Source organism: Motacilla alba, chromosome 2 (genome assembly GCF_015832195.1).
Source record: "Motacilla alba alba isolate MOTALB_02 chromosome 2, Motacilla_alba_V1.0_pri, whole genome shotgun sequence".
Lineage (NCBI taxonomy): Eukaryota > Metazoa > Chordata > Aves > Passeriformes > Motacillidae > Motacilla > Motacilla alba.
In genome coordinates this window covers 119,348,780-119,369,436 of record NC_052017.1, presented here as the reverse complement: position 1 = coordinate 119,369,436, position 20,657 = coordinate 119,348,780, and the positions used below count along the sequence as shown (strand labels likewise).

The 20,657-nt window shown below is 44.6% G+C and overlaps 1 protein-coding gene across 7 annotated transcripts in view; it reads left to right on the top strand.

Moving 5' to 3' along the window:
* Positions 1 to 8,379: 8,379 nt before the first annotated feature.
* Positions 8,380 to 20,657, top strand: part of EYA1 (EYA transcriptional coactivator and phosphatase 1) — a 159,928-nt gene continuing 147,650 nt past the window's right edge. For all 7 annotated transcript variants that reach the window (XM_038128447.1, XM_038128446.1, XM_038128454.1 and 4 more), the window contains exon 1: positions 8,380 to 8,574. The gene's annotated coding sequence lies outside the window, so the exon portion shown is untranslated. The remainder of the gene's footprint in view (positions 8,575 to 20,657) is intronic.

Here is a 20,657-nt window from a genome sequence, read left to right as displayed (position 1 = left end):
CTGCGGTCTCCCGGGGCCAGGAGATGCTGTCGGGTGTCAGTGATGCGGTCGCTGCGGGTGGTTGTTTTGCCTATGATGTAGGATAACGCCGCTGTGGGACCGTGACGCTCTGCAAATCCCGCCCGTGTTCCAGCCCCTTCTTACTCGGTAGTCACATATTCCCAGTAATACTGGTTTCATTGAAAATAAAGTGTTTGTTGTTTTGTTTTTTTTTTTAAACCGGCAAAGTGTAGCTGTTAAAAAGAACAAAATTCCCAGCGGGAAGCTTTCTTGCATGCTGCGGGATCCCACTGTCCCCTCGGAGGTACGGGAGGGCCGCGACGGCCCCCGCCACCCCCGTGTCTCGCACAGAGAGGAGGGCGGGAGGGGAGCGGCCGAGGCGGGAGCGGAGCAGGGAGCGGAAGGTGGCCGCTCCTCCCCTCGGCTCGGGGAGAATCGCCAGGGAATCCAGCAGGACTTTCCTGTTTACCCGGCCCCAGTGGCCCCCGCTGGTGCTACCTCTGGTGCCGGCGCCCCAGGGAGGGAAACAGGAGCGGGAGCCCGGGGAGACTGTGGAGGCTATGGTCAGCCAGGAGATGGGAAGGCTGCAAGACTGGCTGCCCGGTAGCTGGGACCTGGGCTGTTCTTGTCCTGCTCAGCCAGGGAACAGAGCTGCTGTGCGGAGGCAGCAGCATCCTCCCCCCTCCTTGCCTCAACAGTCAGAGGCCAAACCTCCCTGGTGTTCCCGCAGAGCTGATCTGCAGCTGGGTCATCAGGACCGGAGCAGAAGTTCTGACGCGCCCCCCGGTATCTAATCCCCTCGTTTTCCTCACTCAGGCTGCCTTCGGCTCCGTTCACAGCGCAAGCCGCTCCTGCGAGGCGGCCGGGCCGGGGCAGGGCCGGGCTGGCCCCAGGTGGGGCGCGGAGCAGGGCGGCTGCTGCGGGCGGCGAGCTGCGAACGCCTCCCCCGGCGCTTCCCGCCGCCGAGAGCGCCCCGTCCGCAGTTTGAAACGGGGAGATCACGTAAATCTTAAAATCTCCTATGAAAATTAATAAAAACACACGAAATCCTAGACAGTCCATAGCAACTGATTTTTATCTACCGTTTTACGCGCTTCATTATCCACCTAAATATAACCACCCCGTGATTTAATGTAGCTCACGGAGACCACAAGCATTTTTGGCTTCTCTTAGCCTTTTTATTCTAGCGTTGGCAGGGGCCTGACTTCAGCCTTCTCTCAACGTTTGACTGTATCTGGGAGTTGGGATAAGAACAAGGAACAAGAAACAGACTGCATTCGATGTGTTTGTCTCGGTATCACTTCCAACCACCTTGGGGAACCCCTAGTGCTTCAAACCCTGTTTTTCGGTGATTGTCCCCGTGCCTTCGTTTTCTGCCACCGTTACGTCCCGACGGGCAGTTTCTCTGGAAGCTGAAGACCCCGGTCGGGCTTGCTGGAGGCGGGGGTTGGCTTTAATCAGCGTAGTCAGAGAACCAGGATCAGGTGTGGATTTGTTTCAGGGCATGTTTGCATCAATCAGTATTTTCGTTACAATCTTGTCAACAGTTTTAATTCAAAGCGTATGCTAAAGCCGGAGAAACTGAGCCATACAAGGGAAAGAGTTATTTTTAGAAAAATATCGTTAAACAAATTGGCATGGATGAAATATTCTGATGGTGCTAGAGGCTAACTTTTTTTTTCCTTAGCTTTATCAACAACGAGATGGCTCGATGCTGTGTGGCAGGGCGGTCTGTAATTTTGGCGAGCTTCGATCGTGGCCTGCCAACCCATAGGAGCGCATCCTCTCCTCCCGAACTTTTCCCTGTCCATCTGCGCTTGGCGCAGACAGAGCCCTGCGCTTGGCCCAGCACCGGCAGCGGCGGTGCGAGCACCGAGGGTCTGCGAGCGGGGTGACAGCGGCAGCCCTTGCGCGCCCCGGGGCGTTCCGCGCCGCCCGCACCCCCTTCCCGCCCCGCGCCCTCCCGCGCAGCGCCCCACATGCAGCTCCGCGGGGACCCGCGGCGCCACCCCGATGCTGCGGGCAGAGAGGGCTGGGAGCTCTCACCGGCTGCCCGGGCTTGGCGCGGCGGGAGGCGGAGAGCTTGTGCCCGGGTTTGCGGGGACAGCCGATGCCAGGCGCGGCTCTCCGCCAGGCGCATCTCCCGCCGAACCAGAGCCGACTCAGCCACCCCGCCGCCCCACTCGGGAGGTTAAACTCACCCGATTAAAGGCTAAGCCGACGGAGAAGTGCTCCTACCTGCTCTGTATTTTTGGCTTAGCTATTTGCGTGGGGCTGGGGGGCCCGGCTGCGCGGGCGCCCTGCGTGTGTCTGGCCGGCTCTTTTCGCTCCCGCTCTCCGGCATCCCCAGCTCACTTTTCACATCAAATAGGCCATTAACTTTTGATCCTGCCTGTTACATTCCAGGTTTCCCAGTGATGTTTCCTGTACACTGCCCCCCCCCCCCCCCCCCCCCCCCCTTCGCATTTAAACACGACCCGGTAGATCTGAATTTCTGTCGAAAATGTAATTTTGAACATATGCACTCATTCGTCTCTTCGCGCTTGGCCTCACACCGAAGTCCGTCTCGGAGGAGGGACCTAACGTTTTAGATGCCCCAGAAGAGCACTGAAGTTTTGGCTTGCTTACATCTTTCAGCGACCGAGCCAGAACGAGACCTATTAAAGCACCGACTAATGCCTGCGAAGACAATATCCATAACTTCAAAGTCCTTACGCGACCATTGGCAATGGCTGCGCTCAAGCGCAGCAAACAGCCAAAGGGATCAGTGGGACACTCTCTACTCCCGTTTAGAACGTTTTTAAGCAGGAGCAGCGACTCAGGCTTCAGCCGAATAGATTTTGCGGTTTTTTGTCCCCCATATGATCTCCTAGTTTCGTCTCTGGGCCGTAAGAAACCACTGGAGTGACCGAACAGTGTTGGAGGAGCATCCCTTGGGTGCCACAGGAGGTCACCTCAGCGAAACAGGGGTCGGTCCATGGTGGGTGGAAGGGGATGATTTCACGCATGGTTGCACCCCAGTCCCGGCTCACCATCCGGCTGCCCCCAAACCTCGCTGCGGGGGAGCGGGGCGGCAGAGCCGCCGGGTGCGTTCCGGCCATGTCCTTCGGAGCGTCATTCAAGGGCTCCGCGTCCCTCCAGCCTGGAAAGTCCCACCAAACAGCCGGGGAGGGGAGTGTTCAAGTGCACTGGGCTCAGCATCCCCTGCCCGGCTCCGCGCTTCCCTGGGCCCGTGGAGGCGGAGCGGGGCGGGCGGCGAGCGCGGCTCGGCTGGGGCAGCTGCGCCCGGGAGGCACCGCTTCCCCCTGCTCCCTGGTTTGTTCCTAGCACGTTTGCACTGCCGAATTTCATCGTGGGAAAGCATTTACTTAAATTCGCCGTTTCGTTAAACTTTTTGACAAAAAATTTTCTTTCTAGAGTATTTCCAGACGTGTGTTCAGAAGCGACTTGAGCAAACTCAGAGATGGTAATTTTAAATTCAAACATTTCTCCCCAGATATCTAAGGATGATACTTTTTCCTATTAACCCGTCAGAAATGTGTTGCAATACCTTCATATAATTTCACTCATTAAAAGAAAACATTTTTTTATTTTGTCATCATTACAATAAATATTTGCCTTGTTAGTTAATATTTTCATCGAAGACACCTGAACCTCATGTTACAAACACCATTTTCCTCAAATATACTAAGAAATTTTCCGTATTTAACCTAGTGAGGATACAGGTAATGACAGATTAGCAAGACTTAACATTGTCAGCAAAAATGATTAAATTACACTACCAGCCTCTTGGACTGCTGGGAGTTAAATCGAGTCACAATGTTCTAAAGAAAAACAAAGAATGTGAAATATGTACAAGTTTCCCAAGACTCCTTTAATAAACTTCTGTACCTGATGAACTACACTTCAAATTTTGCAATAGTGACTGCACTTAACTACTTTATAAACTGTCTTATGTTAAATAATGCACAAGTCCATGTTAGAAGAATATGACATTTAAATAAGTGGCTTGTCACTCTGAATGGTTCAGCCTCCCATTAACACCGATGTTAGGTACACAGGCTTCTGATTTCAGGCCTTTCCTGCTGAAAAACCTCATCTGGAGCTGTGGAGAGAGCAAGGTTAAGGGTGTTCTTTCACTGCACATGGAGTATTCAGTTTTAAGATCTTAATGAGCTAAGGCACATAATTAAAATTACCAGACAGTTTAAAATACAGGATTTCATTGATAATTTACTCTATAATCTGGGTTTAGCCAGTTATTTCATGGAGTAAAATTCTGTAAATCCATGTATTCATAAATCGTTTGGGGAGTAGTTTCACTAACACATTGTCTACATTGTTAGATCTTAGCATCCGAGATTAATTTTCAGATACTGAAAAAACAGTGCTCAAAAGTCATTGGAAGTCAGAGGGACTTCCCCCACTGACCTGGAGACTGTGGGAAGTTTCTATCTGCAGCGACACAATTAGCAGATTATGAAACTGGAAGACGATCTTATCTGCTCCTCCACACAATGCTAACTGGCTGCTTTTCCCACCTACCTCCATCTTCACTAATTCTAGACAACCACCTATCAGAAAGACAGCGACAAGATAATGTATTACTGGGGGGCTGGGGTGGGGGATGAGCAGCATAGCAGAGGGAAAAATATTTTAAATTATATTTAAATCATCCAATCACATGGAAGATAACAAACATTGGTGGTATTGAAAACATAAGCATCACATATGAAAATGGTTTCTTTGGGGGAGTTAAATAAAATATAATCAAGAGTTAGAAGATGAGACATTAACATTTGAATGGACTATTTGTTATTTGTCTTCTCGTGGGACCTTTTAAAGGAGGAGCTGGAGATCTGTTGTCACATGTGGCTCACCAACACGGCATTATGAGTGCCAGTTTGTACTGGATCCCAACAGCATCTGTCTCAGAAATGATTTCAGGTTCCATTAGAAGCCATTAGGCACCATTTACTACGCCTTTTTTCGTAGTAATAAAAATATTGCTTTTAATTACACCTACATGTAGCTAAGGACAGCATCTGATCCTGGAACTCAAAAGTTGAGTTTTATTTGTCCTTTTTTTGCATGGATAAGTCAGGTTTATACTCATGGCAGTGCTTTTGTTTGTAACAAAACGCCCGCCGGTGACTGAATCAAAGTCTGAAAAGACTTTGAGAGATACAAAAGAACATTTACTATGTAAGGAAGTCCCATTTTATACTTCCTTTCTAGTATGAAACTTAAGTGAAACATACTGTAGAAACTGAATGTAAGCTTGAGATGCTTCTAGAAAGTTAAATCTCAGTGCTGGGGTTTTTTTAAACTCATCAGGGCAAGGTAGCAGCAAACCACAGTAGACCTGCTTCAGAAAGAAAATGTCATACAGATAGGACACAAAAATGTCCCTGGAAATGAACTCGAATCCTCCAGTCTCTTAAACCACACTGTATTCTTGAAGGATGAATTTTGTATTTGGATCCCTTGCTTAGTTGAAAGAAGTGTAAAGACAGCTCCCTACTGGCAAAGTATCTGAGGAGGTTACAGAATGCTGTTTATTCCAGCTAGTGTCTGGAATAAATTATGTTCCAGAAATTGGCTCCTGATACTCCTATTTCAGATGAGAATTTGTACAGAGTGCTAAGTCCTAACACTTCTGGCCAAACCATGGGATTCATTAGGATTTGCCATTCATCATACCTGCCAGAAGCTCTCAGATTTGGAGAGGTGCTTGTTTTGAGGAGTGAAAGAATAACAGAAAAGAAACTGTTTACCTTGGCATTACTGTCAGTTCTCAAAGGCACCGGTCTTTCAAATTTCAGGGCTATGAGTTGTCAGACCTAATATGCTTTCTTACCATTCCTACTGAAATTCATTAGCTGCATAAGGAAGACCCACACCAGTTTTAGCTGACATTATAGGTCGAATAAACCACTTAACATTTCAGAGGTTTCTATTGCAGATAAGGGGATAAATGGCAGCAGGTGACCTGACAGCTCTTGGGGTGGGAGGGAGTTTTCACAACTGGTTTTTAATCCAGTAGCAACAGCAGATGCTTGACAACTCATTAGACTGGACTCTAGGAAGCAGGATGGCGATCTCACTGCTATTCTAAACATTTTGATCTATAAACCATGATTTACCAATTTCCTATTGTGAAGGGTGATCATGCTGATTTTTTACTCAGTGCCTAACTATTATATAGGCTTCATTTGCTTCTTCTCACAACATTAACAGCACATAACCCTGCAGAAAAGGAAAGCTAACAAAAATACCTCTAAGCCAAATCTTAGACAATCCACATCACTTACCACCACGAAGTCCAAGGCTTCCTGTAGGAAGGAGGTCCACTCTTTTACAAGCAAGTTGAGGGCTCTCATGGTCCTCCTTGGAGCTGTTTTGCCAGCATTCTCACATGCCTGTGCAACAATTCTGCTCATGCTGCAGGGGACACTGACATTTTATACTGAGGTATCCAACACAAAAATAAGAGCACCTCTGGGGAATTAGATATGCTCCAGCAGAGACCTTCTTAAATATTTTTGGTATGTGTATAGTTTTTGAATACTCTCCTACTTGCTCAAAATTACAAAATACATACGAAATACGAATATTTGATTTTTTTTTTTTTTTTTTACCAGTAAGATTTCTAGGTGAAAAAAGAATCTGGACACACACTTAGCCCCACACCTGATTTTGAAAAAAGGCTTCATGCCAGAGTGGATAGTCAAACAAAGGTCATAAACTTCTGAAGAAACTGCTCCGTGCAAGGTAGGATATGGGCTGCACATGCCTATTCCATAAGTCCAGGACAAGTATAGTTGCAGAGATGTGATTTTTCATTTTGCTTCTAGAGATTTTTATAGAATCACATGTGCTGTTCTCCATTACATATTCCACTGCAAGACAGCAAGTGGGTCTGCAACTTTACCTTTCTTGAGTCTTTCTCATAATCTGTGAATCAAATTTTTTACAGCCTATAGATCACATTCTCAGCTCAGGTATGCTAAAGAAATTTAATCTCCTTCCCTGCAGTGTAAAAATCCATTATCCCCCATTGTTGTGGGTCAAGGTGAGTTTTGGCTACTGGATTTAGTGGGAACTAAACTTGGTTTTGTACCTTAAAATTATATTGAAGAAGGAATACAATGTTCAAGTAATACAGGTACAATGAAAATTAAAAAAAATATATACATATAAACATGCTGTATTTGTCAAGTCAAAATACATGGATTCATTTAACTTCAGAAGAATGTGGACTCTATCTTTGTGAATATTTTGTATATGGCCCCACATGTGACATTTGAATTAACTCTAACCCTTTAATTTACAGGACTGGAGAAGAAACATGTGGAGGAAAAAAAACCCTTAATATTGTTTAAAAGTTATAATGGATTCCACGTGATTTGCGTCCTTCCGGACAAACATGAGATATTCTAGAGATTTAAATGGCATTACTTGTATACCTACATTAATGCTTGTACATTACGTAATGTCAATTTCTACATAATTTCAATTTCTTTAAAGGTAAAGATAGGTTTTTTTACTTTCTGAAACTGGCACAAAAGCACACCCAAGAGAGCTGGGAAAAGAAAACAGTGGAAGAGCATGTACAGCTCTGCTTGCTTCAGAGTCTGGACCAGGCTGCCAGACTAAGCAGGGCTTTCATCTGTGTTATAGTCGGATGCTCGTGCTATACACCTTATGCAGGGTCTAAGTTCACGTCTCTGCGATGAGGAAGTGAAGAGCATGTTCTACTACTGTTCTGCAGTAACTTTATAACTGAAGCATAAGACATATGGAATCTGACCCATGCTTTCTCTTTTCATGGGTAATGAGGAGGGGTGGATGCGTACAAGCTCGGATTTTAGGGATGATCCGAAGTCCTCGGGATCAGGTGCCATATGCCTAGCACAGCTTCTCCCGGAGCAGCATTCCCATGCAGACCTTGACGCCTTGCCTCATTCTGTGCCTTCAAGCGATGGCTTTACCCACGATGGTGAGGAGAGGTGTCAGACAAGCCCCTGGGGCCGGGGGATGCTGCCGGTACCTTTCCGACCGCCCACCGTGCGGGCCCGGCGCTGCCAAGACAGCGACGGAGCTGCCAGCTGGGCTCGGATGTGTAACCTGCAGCCGTCCCTTACCTCCCGCAGCGCTGCAGGAAGCCGGCATTCCTCAGGACCCATCCTTCCCTCGCTAATACCATCTTAACTCTCAGAAATAAATAAATAAAAAAAAAAAAAAAAGAAAGAAAATAATAATTTTAAAAGCGTGTGTTGGTGGGGCGGGAATGGGGGGCGGCCAGCGGCGCTCTCGTGTGTGACGGCGGGCCGAGAGCGGGCGGCGCGGCCGGGCAGGCGCGGTGCTGCCGCCGGGCGAGGCGGCGGCGGCGGCGGCGGCAGCGGGAGGAGGCGGAGGAGGCGGTCGAGCCGCTCCAGGGAAGTTTTCTCGCCGCCGCCTCCCCGAAACCCCTCCCCGCCGAGCGCGGCTCCGCGCTCCTCGAAACTTACCGCCGGGCGCCGCTCCTGGGGAGCCGCCGGGCCCGCGCCGCCGCCCCGGAGGCCCCGCGGAGTAAGTGCGCGCCGGGCCGGGCCGGGCCGAGCCGAGCCGAGCCGGGCCGGGCCGGGCCGAGCCGAGCCGTGCCCGCAGCCGGGGGGTGCCGGACACGTGGGGCCGGGCGGGAGGCGCCGGCTCAGCGCCGGGGGCTGCGCGGGCGCGCAGCGGCGCGGAGCGGGCGGCCGGAGGGAGGGAGGAAGGGAGGGAGGGAGGGGCGAGGCCGCGGGAGCCCCGGCGTGGGAGGGGAAGGGGCGGCGGAGGGCGGCTCGCCCGGCGCCGCGGGAGCCCCGGTGCCGGCCGGGGCCGCCGGGCGCTGCGGCGCGTCGGCAGCGCTGAACGCGCGTTGCGTGTCGGAGGGTAGCGCAACGCGCGTTGCGTGTCGGAGGGTAGCAGGCTGTGGACGCTTCGCCGTGTGCGAGTGTGTCCGCCTTCGCCCCGCTCCCCGGGGCTGCCGGCTGTGGGCACGGCAAGTGTCAGGGGAGCGAGGAGCGCGCAGCTCCTCCTCCGACGGACGGGGAAAAGAGACCGATGCCCGGGCACCGACGGCGACCCCGCCGAGCGCCACCGGTGTCCCGGGCACGGCCCCGCTGGGGCGGCCGCCTCCCTGCCGGGAGCCCGCTGGCTGCCGGCCTCCAGCGGGTCGGGGCACGGAGGGATGATCTCCGGTGCTTCCCCCCTCTCCGCTCCGCGCATCCCAGCACCTGGGGAGGAGGGTGCTGAGCAAGGGCAGCAGGGAGGGGGTGCACCCACAGGTGTATCCTGCCTCAGCTCGCTTTCTAGGGTTCTTATTTCTCCTGCAGTCACCTAAGACCTTCAAAGAGATGGATGGATGAGGCTACTTATGAAAGGGTTTTGGTCTCTGTTGCTCATCCTGGAGATAAAGCTTCTTTTTATTTTTCTTTTTTTTTCTTTTCTTTTTTTTCCCATGAAATACTCTGTTCTTTAAGACTATACTCAAATTGGCAGTTTTTCCATCACAGTCAGAGTTTTCTTCAATTATGAAAATATAACAGTAGGCTTCCTCCCTCGCTCCCCCTTCCTTTTTTTTCCCCCCTATTAGATTCGTGGCAGCACAGTGTTGTTTAAATTGCAAAGAGTAGCTCCCATTGACTTTTAGTAGCAAAACACTGTTATTGTTACATATGCTCCAGCAAAATGCAGTATGAACAGCAGCACCAGACAGTTGCTACGTTTGAAGACTCACACTTTCCATAATACTTTAAAATAAAAATATGGCTATAAGAAGAGAAAATGGTCATTCAGTGCTGTCAGAAGTTCTTTAAAAAGAGTGGTGTGTGGAAAGTCCCTATGAAACAATTTCCAGATTAGAGCTGTTCATTCTCTGCCAAAAGCTGTGTAAGCATGAACCATAATGAGGGTAGTTGTAGGATCATGGAGTAGGTACAGAGCAGGTAGTCCAGCTGCAGCAGAAAGTAGGAGACAGAAGGGCAATATGTATGGAAATGTCCCTAATTGAGGACTGCAGCTCATGGAGGTAGCTGGCACATCTTCTGAAGGCTAGTCTAGATACGTTCCTCCCAAACCTTTGTTCTAGCTTGTACACAACTTGTTCTACTGTAGATTTAAGTGTGATGTAAAACACAAGTATGCATGTTCTTCAACAACCTTTTAAAATGTATGGATTACTCTTTCTGAATGGTTCACCAGTCCTCAAAGTTTTAGAAATTATAATAGTATCAATAAAAGTATTTATAACCTGTCTAAGTAGAAATGAAGTCACTGGTTCCTTATGTGACCATAACCAATGCTTACCAATAGCACCAATACTTGCTGTTGTTCATTCCAAGCCTGATGTATCATTATTAATTTCCTTCATTAGCTACATCTTCCTATGTCAAGTGAATCACAAACAGGGTAGGAAGAGAAAGGACGAAGCAAGTAACTTTTTTTTTTTTTTTTTCTTTTTTTTGTGGCTCTGTCCTTCTTGTGCTGCAAAGCTTGTCACTATGGGCAAGGTGAGGGATGGACTCTGGCAGGAGAATTGTAAAATCTTCAAAGGTCATTTGAACAGTTTCTCCTAGTCAGCTAGGAACTGGGGCCCTCTTGCATCCTGTGCATTTTGAGAATTTTACATTATTTTCTTTGTTTCTCTCATTCAATTGCTTAATTATAGAATCCAAAAATATTATTGCTCAAAATAACCTTTCCTTCTAGATTTAGAGAGAGGGAGAGTGGTACAAAATTAAGAGTGTAAATTGAGTTAGGAGGCTTGAGATTTTTTTCCTTTTTATCATTTTTACTCTCTTTGACCATTTAATCTGATATACCAAACATCATAAGATAATGATTTCTCAAATGTCTGGACTCTTTTAGTGCTTTTTTTCTTTTTCTTTTTTTTTTTTTTTTCTTTTTCCTTTGTGGCACAGCGCATTTTCTCACTCTGTCTGATAGTGCTAATCCTACTGCATGGACCTAGGAAGTAAAATATGAATTTACCATTGAATTCTGTGATGTGGGTCAAACTACCATGAAAAGGCTCTAATGGTCGGACCAAGAAAAGTTTGCCTGGATTTGATGGTGTGACAGTGAGCTGTGGCTGCCTGGCAGTGACACCCAGAGGGGCAGCTCTTGGGGGGGCCTGGGGGCAGCTGCTGTCCCTAATCAAAGCCCGGGCAGGGGGTGGGGGTGTGGGCAGTGCAGGCAGTCAGTGCCCCCCTCTGCCCAGGGCCCCCACTGCGCCGGGCTGCCTGGAAAAATCACAGAGGTGAACTCCCACCCTGTGAGGTGGGTCTGCATTTTTGCAGCTCCCCTTATAATGAAGTGAGCCAGGAGAAAGCTCTTTTTATTTATAAGAACGGAAATTGTGTGTAAAGTCCCTAAAATCAAGGAGGCCACAGCTGGGTACTTCATATGCTTTTAAAAGCTTTTCCAATCCGAAGTTGTTTCTCTGTTCTTCCCATGCTGTTTCCATAGCGAGTCACACCTACTGCTACTGTGGGTAATTGGCCTAATTCCTGAAAATTTTGGATTTTAATTACTCAGCTCAATAGCTTGAGCTCTTTATCGTCTGAATATGGAAGGGGATTGCATGGTGGTGTGTGAATAAAATTTTCTTTTTTTTATGTTTTAGGTTATATTGTTCTCAAAAGAGAGTGAAATATTATGTTCAAAATGATAGTGTAGTTCATTCTTTACTTTTTCCTTTATCAGGAAATATGATTTCTAAAAACTTAGCTATAGCATTCATTATTTGATAAGTTAAACTTTTTTTATAATAGTTGAAAAAATCATGTTCTATAGATAATAGCCATTGCCTATTCTGTTCTTCCCTCTTAGTAGATTGCTATATTCAGTAATATTTAACAATAATTAAACTTTCATCTTGAGCTTGATGGTGAAAAAGATTGCAAGAGTATTAGGATAAGCAAACACTTAAGAAGTGTGCCTGTTGCTAGAGTACAGACTGATTTATTTAGCTACTTAATTTCCTCTGTGTTTTGCTCTTGAGCGTTTTGTTTTTTTCATGAATGCATATAAAGTTCATTCTCATTGGTAGATATAGTTTGGAGACATGGAGAACTGAAGCTAAATATTGTTCTTTGACTAGGTGCATTTTTTGCTGACAAAAACCACAAAATGCATCATTGTGTAGTTGTGTAAGCAAAACCTATTTATCAAGGTTCCAAATCCTTAAGTTTTCAGTTTTTCTTATGTTAAAAATGAGGAGTTACTGAATTCATTTTCTTAAAAACATAGTCTGGAAGAAATCAGAGGAGAAGGATGTCACCTGTCAAGCGCAAGATATGATGAAGTAGAACAGAACAGCATTAAAAAGCAAAAGTGTTTTAGTATTGTTTTGCAAGGAATTGGGACTCCTATAAATACTCCTACAATAATTTTCTTCTCTCCTGTAATATTCCAGTGCTAATTGTCCAAATTTGTCAGCGACGTATTGGTGGGGTTAAATTTCATAAGGAGTGACTGCTGGCTAGAAAAGAGAGAGGTCCCAACCAGTGCCTCCTTGCCTGACCCACTGACAGCAGGGATGGCCTCACAGGGAGCTGGGCAGTGCCTTCCCTGGGATTACTCCTGAGGCAAGAGTTTGAGGATGTAGAACAGAGACATGAAGGAAAGTTTGCAACATTGTTAGGTAAAAACAGTGTCACTTCTGTCTTAAAACTAGTTTTCAGCTAGTGAATTGTGGGTATTTCTGGTCACCATGGGCCAGGCTTCCAAGGATATTTAGGTGGCTAAAGGTGCAGCTGGGTCTTTACTGTAATTCACAAGCGTGCTTGCAGTATAACCAAACAGACAATCAAGGAGGTGTAAATGGCTGTAGATGCTTAGGCTGATGTGGTGCCTTTAAATGTCCCATTGGATCTCACACTGACAGATTTGACAGTTCAGTGGTGCAGCCTTCTGGTTTTCTCAGTATTAGGACCATTCATGCTCTTTCATTTGGACTTAACAGAGGTTGAAAGAGATCCCATTCTCAGAAATGAGTCCAAATGAAGAAAATAGACTACTTGCTCCTACTAGTGAAACTCATCCCAATTTCAAGTAGGTAACTCTACTGCATGAAGAGAAGCAGAAGTATTTGTAGATATTGATTTGTTGTAAAGACAGAAAATAAGATGCTCCTTGCAGTGTGTGATTGTTATGACTTACCAGTGAAAATTTTGGTTGACCTCAAGAGACAGGGAAGTTTTGTTATTGTGAAGAAGAGAGCAGCATCCTTAGCCTTGCTGCTGGCGGTGTGAGGAAGGTCACTGCCATGCGCACTGAGTTGGTGGGTGATCCATTGAGGGACCTGCAAGTGGCGCTCCCATGGAGACACCAGAGACACGGCTCGGTGCCACACAAGGGCAGCTACACTGTTCCCAAGGGCAGGGGGAGTCCAGAGGCAGCTGGGTGGTTCTCACAGAACCACTGAGACCTCAGCTGGCCCTGACCCAGCGCTTGGTTCCCCCTCACCAGGAGATGCCAAGACTTTGACATCTGTGTTTCCTGGTTGAGCATTGGCTTTCTATAGCCAGGGTGACTCCCTTGCATCCATACTCTCTGTAACCCATCTGTCTGGGTGGATTTTTCTGCTCTCTGAGATGCTGTGGCAGCCACTACTGAAAATGTTGCTGGTATACTTGAATGCTTTCACCAGCTTGGGGGAAGCCTAGGTTTTAATGAAGGTTGTTACAACTTTAGACTCAAATTTATCTGATTTATTTAAAAAAATAAATAAAACTTACAAAACTTACAAAACGAAGACATTTCACCTAGAGGAAAATTACTTTAATTGCTCTGTGTAAATCTTAAAACCTCTACATGTGACCTGTATTAATTATAACTAGCAAACTTTTACCTGTTGGCACTGAATTATGCAGAAGCAGGACAAGTTGCTTGTTGTTAGACCACAAACTTTTATAGACTGCATGTATTTTACAAACTACTTTAAAAGCACATGTAAAATAATAAGTAATGCCCTACCTTTAATCTAAATTTATAATAGGTGTAGAAAGGCTTCTTAAGCACATATATAATTACTACACTGTACAGAACCACACGGGTTGAAAGAAAGCTTTGTTTTAAAGTATCTTACACCTCTTTCCTGAGCTAGGTAAGTATTCCAGTTGCAAGTTATGATTCGTAGCTCAACATTTTTCTCGTACGTCTTTCATATTCCTTATTAACCATGACACTTCACCTAATAGTGTTAATCTGTTCACCCCCCCACACCTTTTGTAGTCTGTTTGACACATAGAAAGCAGAAAACAGATCTGTTGCTCAAAGACATGATGGCAAAGGAATTGGCTGTTGCATTCTGGTTTTGTTCTTTGTTAATGATACATAAATAAAACCAGGGAAATTCTAACTTTTTGATGATCCTATGGAATGCTAAGAGGAAAGCTTATTTGAGGCAAAGTTCACCTTGTAAAATGTAATTTTATTAATTTTTAAAAGCAGAATTTTTATGTTTTCACCTTAAGAATATCTTTTATTTTCTGTCCTAAACTGTTAGTGTGTTCTTCTGCTGAACGGTTTCAACCTACATTTCAGATACAAATAAAGTTGATCCCACTGGGTAGTTTTAAATGTAGTATTAATTTTGTAAGTAATTTAGAAAAGAAATTCTGGCAAGCAAGTAACCAGTATAATTTTAACATTGTTCTACAGCTTGGCTTTTGTGTGCATTTAGTATTCAATGAAAAATATGATCTTTTGCTATGTTTGGAGAGCTCTGCTTTTAGAATAACATTATTGCTGTAAATTTTTGTATGGATATGTCTCCCACTTTAGCCTCTTGTGGAGCTTCCTGACTGAGGCGCCCTGTTGGGAGTTTGTGTGAGCGAGATTGAACTTAGAAATCTGCCCACTGCAGGCACCAGGTTTCATACCTGAAACTCATACCAGGTCCTAATTCCTGTTCAAAACCATTCCTGACCATTGGATGACGGAAGCAACTCAAAGACTTCATGAAGACAGTTTTTGAAGCAGTTATATTTCAGATTTAGGTCTTGTAAAAGGAATGGCAAATTATTTACTTCATTTTTTCCAGTTCTCCAGTCTTATTACCCTTTTAACTTTTGAACACTACATTGTCAGGCTACTGTCTCCACCTCAGCAGAATTTTCTTTGTATTTGACAGTCTCTTCCAATGCTGGGAGACCAGAGAGCTCTTCTGAGCTTGCTGAAATTAGCAACCAGGAGATTCCCATAAAAACATGCCAATATCTTTTGCCTTTGTTTGTTTGTTCAGGTAGGACTTTTCTGTTATCCTCACTCCACTCTCCAGAGGTCTCAATAAGTGTGCTAATCAGGCAGAATCATTTTTGTAGGTTTCTTCCACTTGAGGTGAATAGCAAGGACAGTGGTGAAGAACTGCTCAAGGACCTTAGGAGACAAGTCAGTAGACAAGAAAACGACAACTGAAATTCTGCAGATATAAATGTGAACTGCTAAACCTCAGTTAAAATAGTGGTGATTGGAAGGTGACTGGCACCAGGCTGACCCTTTCAGAAGCGGGGTTTTGGCGTCTAAAATAATTCCAAGAAAATTTGTGCAATTCTCAATAATTCCCCCAAAAGTGAATGTTCAGAACTGCTAGATAGACAAGTACTTGAGAGAGTTGTACTGAGGATTGGTACACAGATGAACTCCATCTGTCTCAGGAAACCCTCTGAGCTGAAATAGCAGGAAGCTGGGAAAATACTGTGAAAATGGCATATGCTTGTTCTGTTCTTGCCCTTCTGTCCAGTTATGGCTGTTGGCTGGAGACAGCACCAGGAGGATTGTTGGTCTCAACCAGTATTGTGGCCCTTGTGTTCTTGACACCTTTTTCATGATTTAATGGGTCTATGGGAGAAATGGGGCACAAACTCTATTGCTGAGTTGTTCCTTCAAGACATAGGCTTACAGTGTGATAGCAATTTTATAAATGTAATGAGGATTTAGAAAGTAGCACAGATGTATTTACCAGACTGTCACTGATATCATTTGCCTGTGATGTATTTTTTGTGTTCATAGTGCTTCCTTTCTACCTTCTTTCTTGCTTGCTTTTGCCCTTGAGTCTCCTTGGTTATTCTGGTCCAACAACCAGTGAGACTCCTGTGTAGGCAGATGAGACCTCATGTTCCCTTACCAGAGATTATACTTCTCAGTGAAGTTAAAAGTGTTAGGGAAATGCCATAGTTTTAATCTTTAAAGTAAAGTTAAAAGTGATTACCTAGATAGCAAAACAAAATTCTTGATACTTAATTTACATTATTTACTTATATAGAATGAGATTAATTTGGTGCTAGACCTAGACTTGACAGTGAGTGTAAGAGCCGTGGGTTTTAAACATACCTGTCCAGGACACCAGAGTGCTTGTTCTATTTTATATAAAGGAAAGCTTACAAAAAAACCATGAAAACTTTCAGACCCGTCTCCCACAGGTTTTCTTCAGCGTCAACTCCTGACATTCCATGCATTTCTACTTGATGGTCGTGGAAAAAAGATCTGTTGAGATGAGCATGGATGTTTATTGGGGTGCAGAAATAGTGACCTACTCCCCCGTGGTGTTGTTCAGTGTGTTACCTACATGCTGCATGGCCACAGAGCAGACTGGGGGATTGCACACCCCCAGAGTCTATCTCTGCTCAGTGTCAGCTCTGCAGTTGGTGTGGGATGCCTTCATGCAGATGTGCATAGTGGATCCCACACATCTGGGCATGTATCTGTTTTGCTGGAGTCCCCGAGGCTCACTGGAAGGCAAGATGCTGTATTGCATCTGCAGGCTCTCCAGGCTGAATCAGAGGTGGTCTTCAGTCACAGCCCTGGAGTTAATTGTTTATAAAGCTGCTGAAAGGTCCCCACCAAATTTCATTTTTTAAAAATACCTTTCCTCTTCCATTTTATTTCCTTCCTCTTTTTTTTTTTCTTTCTTTTCGGTTTTCAGCTGTTGCACTTGGCAAGTTTCTTTCCCAGCATTTGGAAATAATTGTTTTCTAAATGCTACCCAGGTTATCTGCCAAATGTAACACCTTAAAAGGAAGCGGGGGTGGGTGAGGAGAGACCTACCTGGGAATGGAGTGAATGTAGTGAGTCTTTAGAAAGTGCCTAAAAGGAAATTTACCAAATATAGCACCTAAAATCAAAACCATTGAGTTTCCTCACATTAACTGTAAAATACCATATACTGTCATCTACAGGGTAAAAAAAAGCCATTTCACCCACCCTCAAAGCTTCTTTTGTTATTTTCTTTACTAAAAGATAAAGCACGTGTGGCTTTTTGAGTTCTTTTACTTCTAACAAATTTGTATAGTTTGGGGAGATAAATTTTTTTCAAAGTGTTACTGGAAAAATCCCATCAGTTCCTGAGAAAGCATGAGAAAATAAGTAAGAGCAAAGCAGAAACCACTGATGGCACTAAAAATGACCTTATCTTGGAGACTTTGCAATGGCGTAATCAGCCGGGAGGTTGTAAGACAGAATTGATTTTGCTGGTGGCACAGGAACAGGATGAAAAGTTTAATTCCTTCTCCTTGGTGATGGAAGGGCTAAGGCAGCCCAAGATATTGTGTTGGTGCTGTTTCTGATCACTGTGGGTTTTTTCAGAGTCTCAGTGCAGCTGAAGGTGTGTTACAGCAGCCCTGGGACAGCTCCAAGATGTGGATTAGCGGCGGTGGAGGTCTTGCATGGGAAATGCACAGCTTTTATGAAGAACAGCTTGGCAAGCATAAAGAATCAGGTTCCTTGTCCTTAAATGTGGGTATCGAGGTGCCAGGGGTCAGCCGTGGCCAGTTACTTTTTAGTCACCCTTGTGTTTGATACTCTCTCTGCAAGTGGTCAGCCTCCACTGGTCCCTGCCAGCCCTAAGAGGGTATTTATCAATGACTGTGTTTAAAATCTGCTTCCCGGGTGATCCACCACTGGCTTTCGCCAGGTTTTCAGGTGGGTGCTTGGATGGGGACAGGGGGACAGCACTTCCATGAGAAGGAGCTCGTTAAAGCTCCTGCCACCTCCGCAGCGTGGCTGGGAGGGGCTGGCAGCCGCCCTGTGCCTGGCGGCAAAGGCGCGTGTTGAGATCCGCGTGTGTGGGGAAAGTTGCGCGTCGTTGGCTAACGTTTCAGAAAGGAGGGAATAAAAATCCCCCATAAACCACTTTCTGTGCTTCTCTGTGGGGTTTTTTAATGCCCTTTTAAATGGTAATAGCTGCTCGGAAAGAGCACTGCTGGTCATCATGCCTGGTACAACAGTACTTCTTTAGCTGGTGGGACTCTTAATGGTAATAGTATTTTACAAAGCAAAGGACTTCCAAAGAAGTAGAAAAAAATAAAACGGGATATGTGCTTTCATGACTTCTCTTCAATTTAGATCTTGTCTTTTTCAATAAATTGAGTTTTTGTCCTACTCATATTTGATGGCACATTTTGCATATAACAGCTTCTCTGTAATAGATACTGTGTAATTTGGATATATTTTTTGATACATTAACATGTCAAGGGAATTTAATTAGTTTTTGTAAAGCTTCACTAAAAGTTAAAAATAACCTAAGATGACAATTAGAATCAGGATAACTAAGTTGCTCTTGTTTAGAAGTTGAATTTTTCAAAATTAAAATTACTCAATTATTATTACTTGATTGTGGATCAGCTGTTCTGTATTACTATCTAAGCCCTCATGTTACCGTGACTTGATTCTGTTGCCAGAGGTCTCTGGTGTCTTCTGAGCAAGACAAGTCTTTGCCTCTAGTAGTGTGGGTGGGTGCCCACATATATAGGAGCTTTTTGTAAACCTCTCTTGCAGTGACATGAAGTGCAGCATATGTCAGAGCAGAAATTACAAGAGTAGGCTCTTTTAACACTGGTGTGTTATAGGAATCTTTCCCAGAGAGAGAAAATATTTGCCACAGCAGCTCCTGCAAGTTAGGTCGTCTAATTATGGCTGAACTATAATATACACTACAACATATGTGCTTTTTCCTTCTGGGCTTCAAGAGAAAATTACCAGTCTTTGTAAAGTTTTCTTTCCATTAGTAAAGAGAGCACTGCTGATCTGAAAATCCATCAGGTCATCCATACCAGCATTACATCAATTGACTTTTGAATATTTTTCCATTAGAAAAGGCTCCGTTTTATTCCCTTGCTGAAGTGGCAGACTTTCAGTTTGTGCGGTTTTTCCATTTATTGAGTTTTGCAATAAAAGAGTTTTTGAAACAGATGTCAGTCATTGCTTAGGAGTGGGGCATTGTTAGTGGGCTGTTTTCTTCTCTCTTTTTTTTTAAGTTGGAAAAAAATCTTTTCCTTTCCCTCCCTAACTGTAATTGTCACTTTTTAAAGCCATAAATAGTTTTCTAGCCTATAATCTGGTGTCAGAACAAATATAAGCACCAAACCCTGATTTCACAGAAATATTGCAGATTGGCCATTGTTCTCAGCAGGAGCAGGACTGGATTTGATCTCTCAATTGTAAACCAGAAAGAAGGGAGTGGATGCATTGCAGAAGCATGGTTCATATTAGCATCTTTCTTAGGGTGTGGAGTGGACCTGTTAACACTTTCTTAATGCTTAGATTTTATAGAAGCAGCCAAATATGTGCAGTGAGTAGTCTCCAAAAAACTGGGTTTGAAGGAATTTTTTCTTACTTTCTTGCTAGAGTCTTATCCAGGTAGAAGGAATAAGACTTTGGGTCCTGATCTTAAATTATATGTGTTTCTTATGCAGAGTGGTTTTAGAACAAACAGAATGTCTTCAGACCATATCTTCAACTGTCACAGGAGAGAAAAGTGTTATGCACATTTCTGTGTATATTTAACGTGTGTGCATGTGTGTGTGTGGGGGGGTATATACATGCTTAAAAAAAAAAAAAGACGTTTTCATTTTTATTTTTTATTGACCTTTTCCCCACATATTTTTTAAAAAGCAATGGTTTTTCTAATGAGGATTTTAGCTGGGTTTGTTTAAATTATGCCTCAAATAATTCTGAATTTTAAGATTTACAGCATTTTATTCCAAAGGAGGAGGGAAACCATATTTTGGGTTGATACCTTTTTGGGAGGGTAAGCTTTTGGTGTTTCATCTGAGTATTTCACTGTTACTTTAAACATCAAAGAGCACCCTTTCCGAAGGTGAGAGAACACAAAGCATCCCACATTTATAATTTATGAGGCCTAAGACTGTGACTTAATGTAAACTTGAAGAGATTTAGTATAAAAATATCCTTAGCTTGAGGGCAACGTTTGAAAACTTTGTGGATTTTCTTTTTTATCCTGGCTCAGTCTACAATCATATTGCTTTGTTATTATTTCCTCTTAGCATTAAAGTGCGATTGACATTGATAGATATCAGGGGAAGGCTGAGCTTCCTAAAGGAAAAAAAAAAAAAAGAAAAAAAAGAAGAAGAGATGTGTTGTTGGCACAGAAATAGTGGTGGTAGAAACATTCTTGGCTGCCTTTTATTCTTCTGCAGACAGTGAGCACAACGGGGCTCTCGCTGCCTGCTTTTGGCTTGCATGGATTCGCAATAAACAGCTCAGCTATGTGTTTATTTTCAAGACTGATTCAATTCTTCAAAGGCAACTGCTCCCAACTTGTGAATACTTGTTAGTTGCTGGAAAGTTGCAGAAGTGAAGATCAGCTCCTAGTTTCATGCCAACAAATT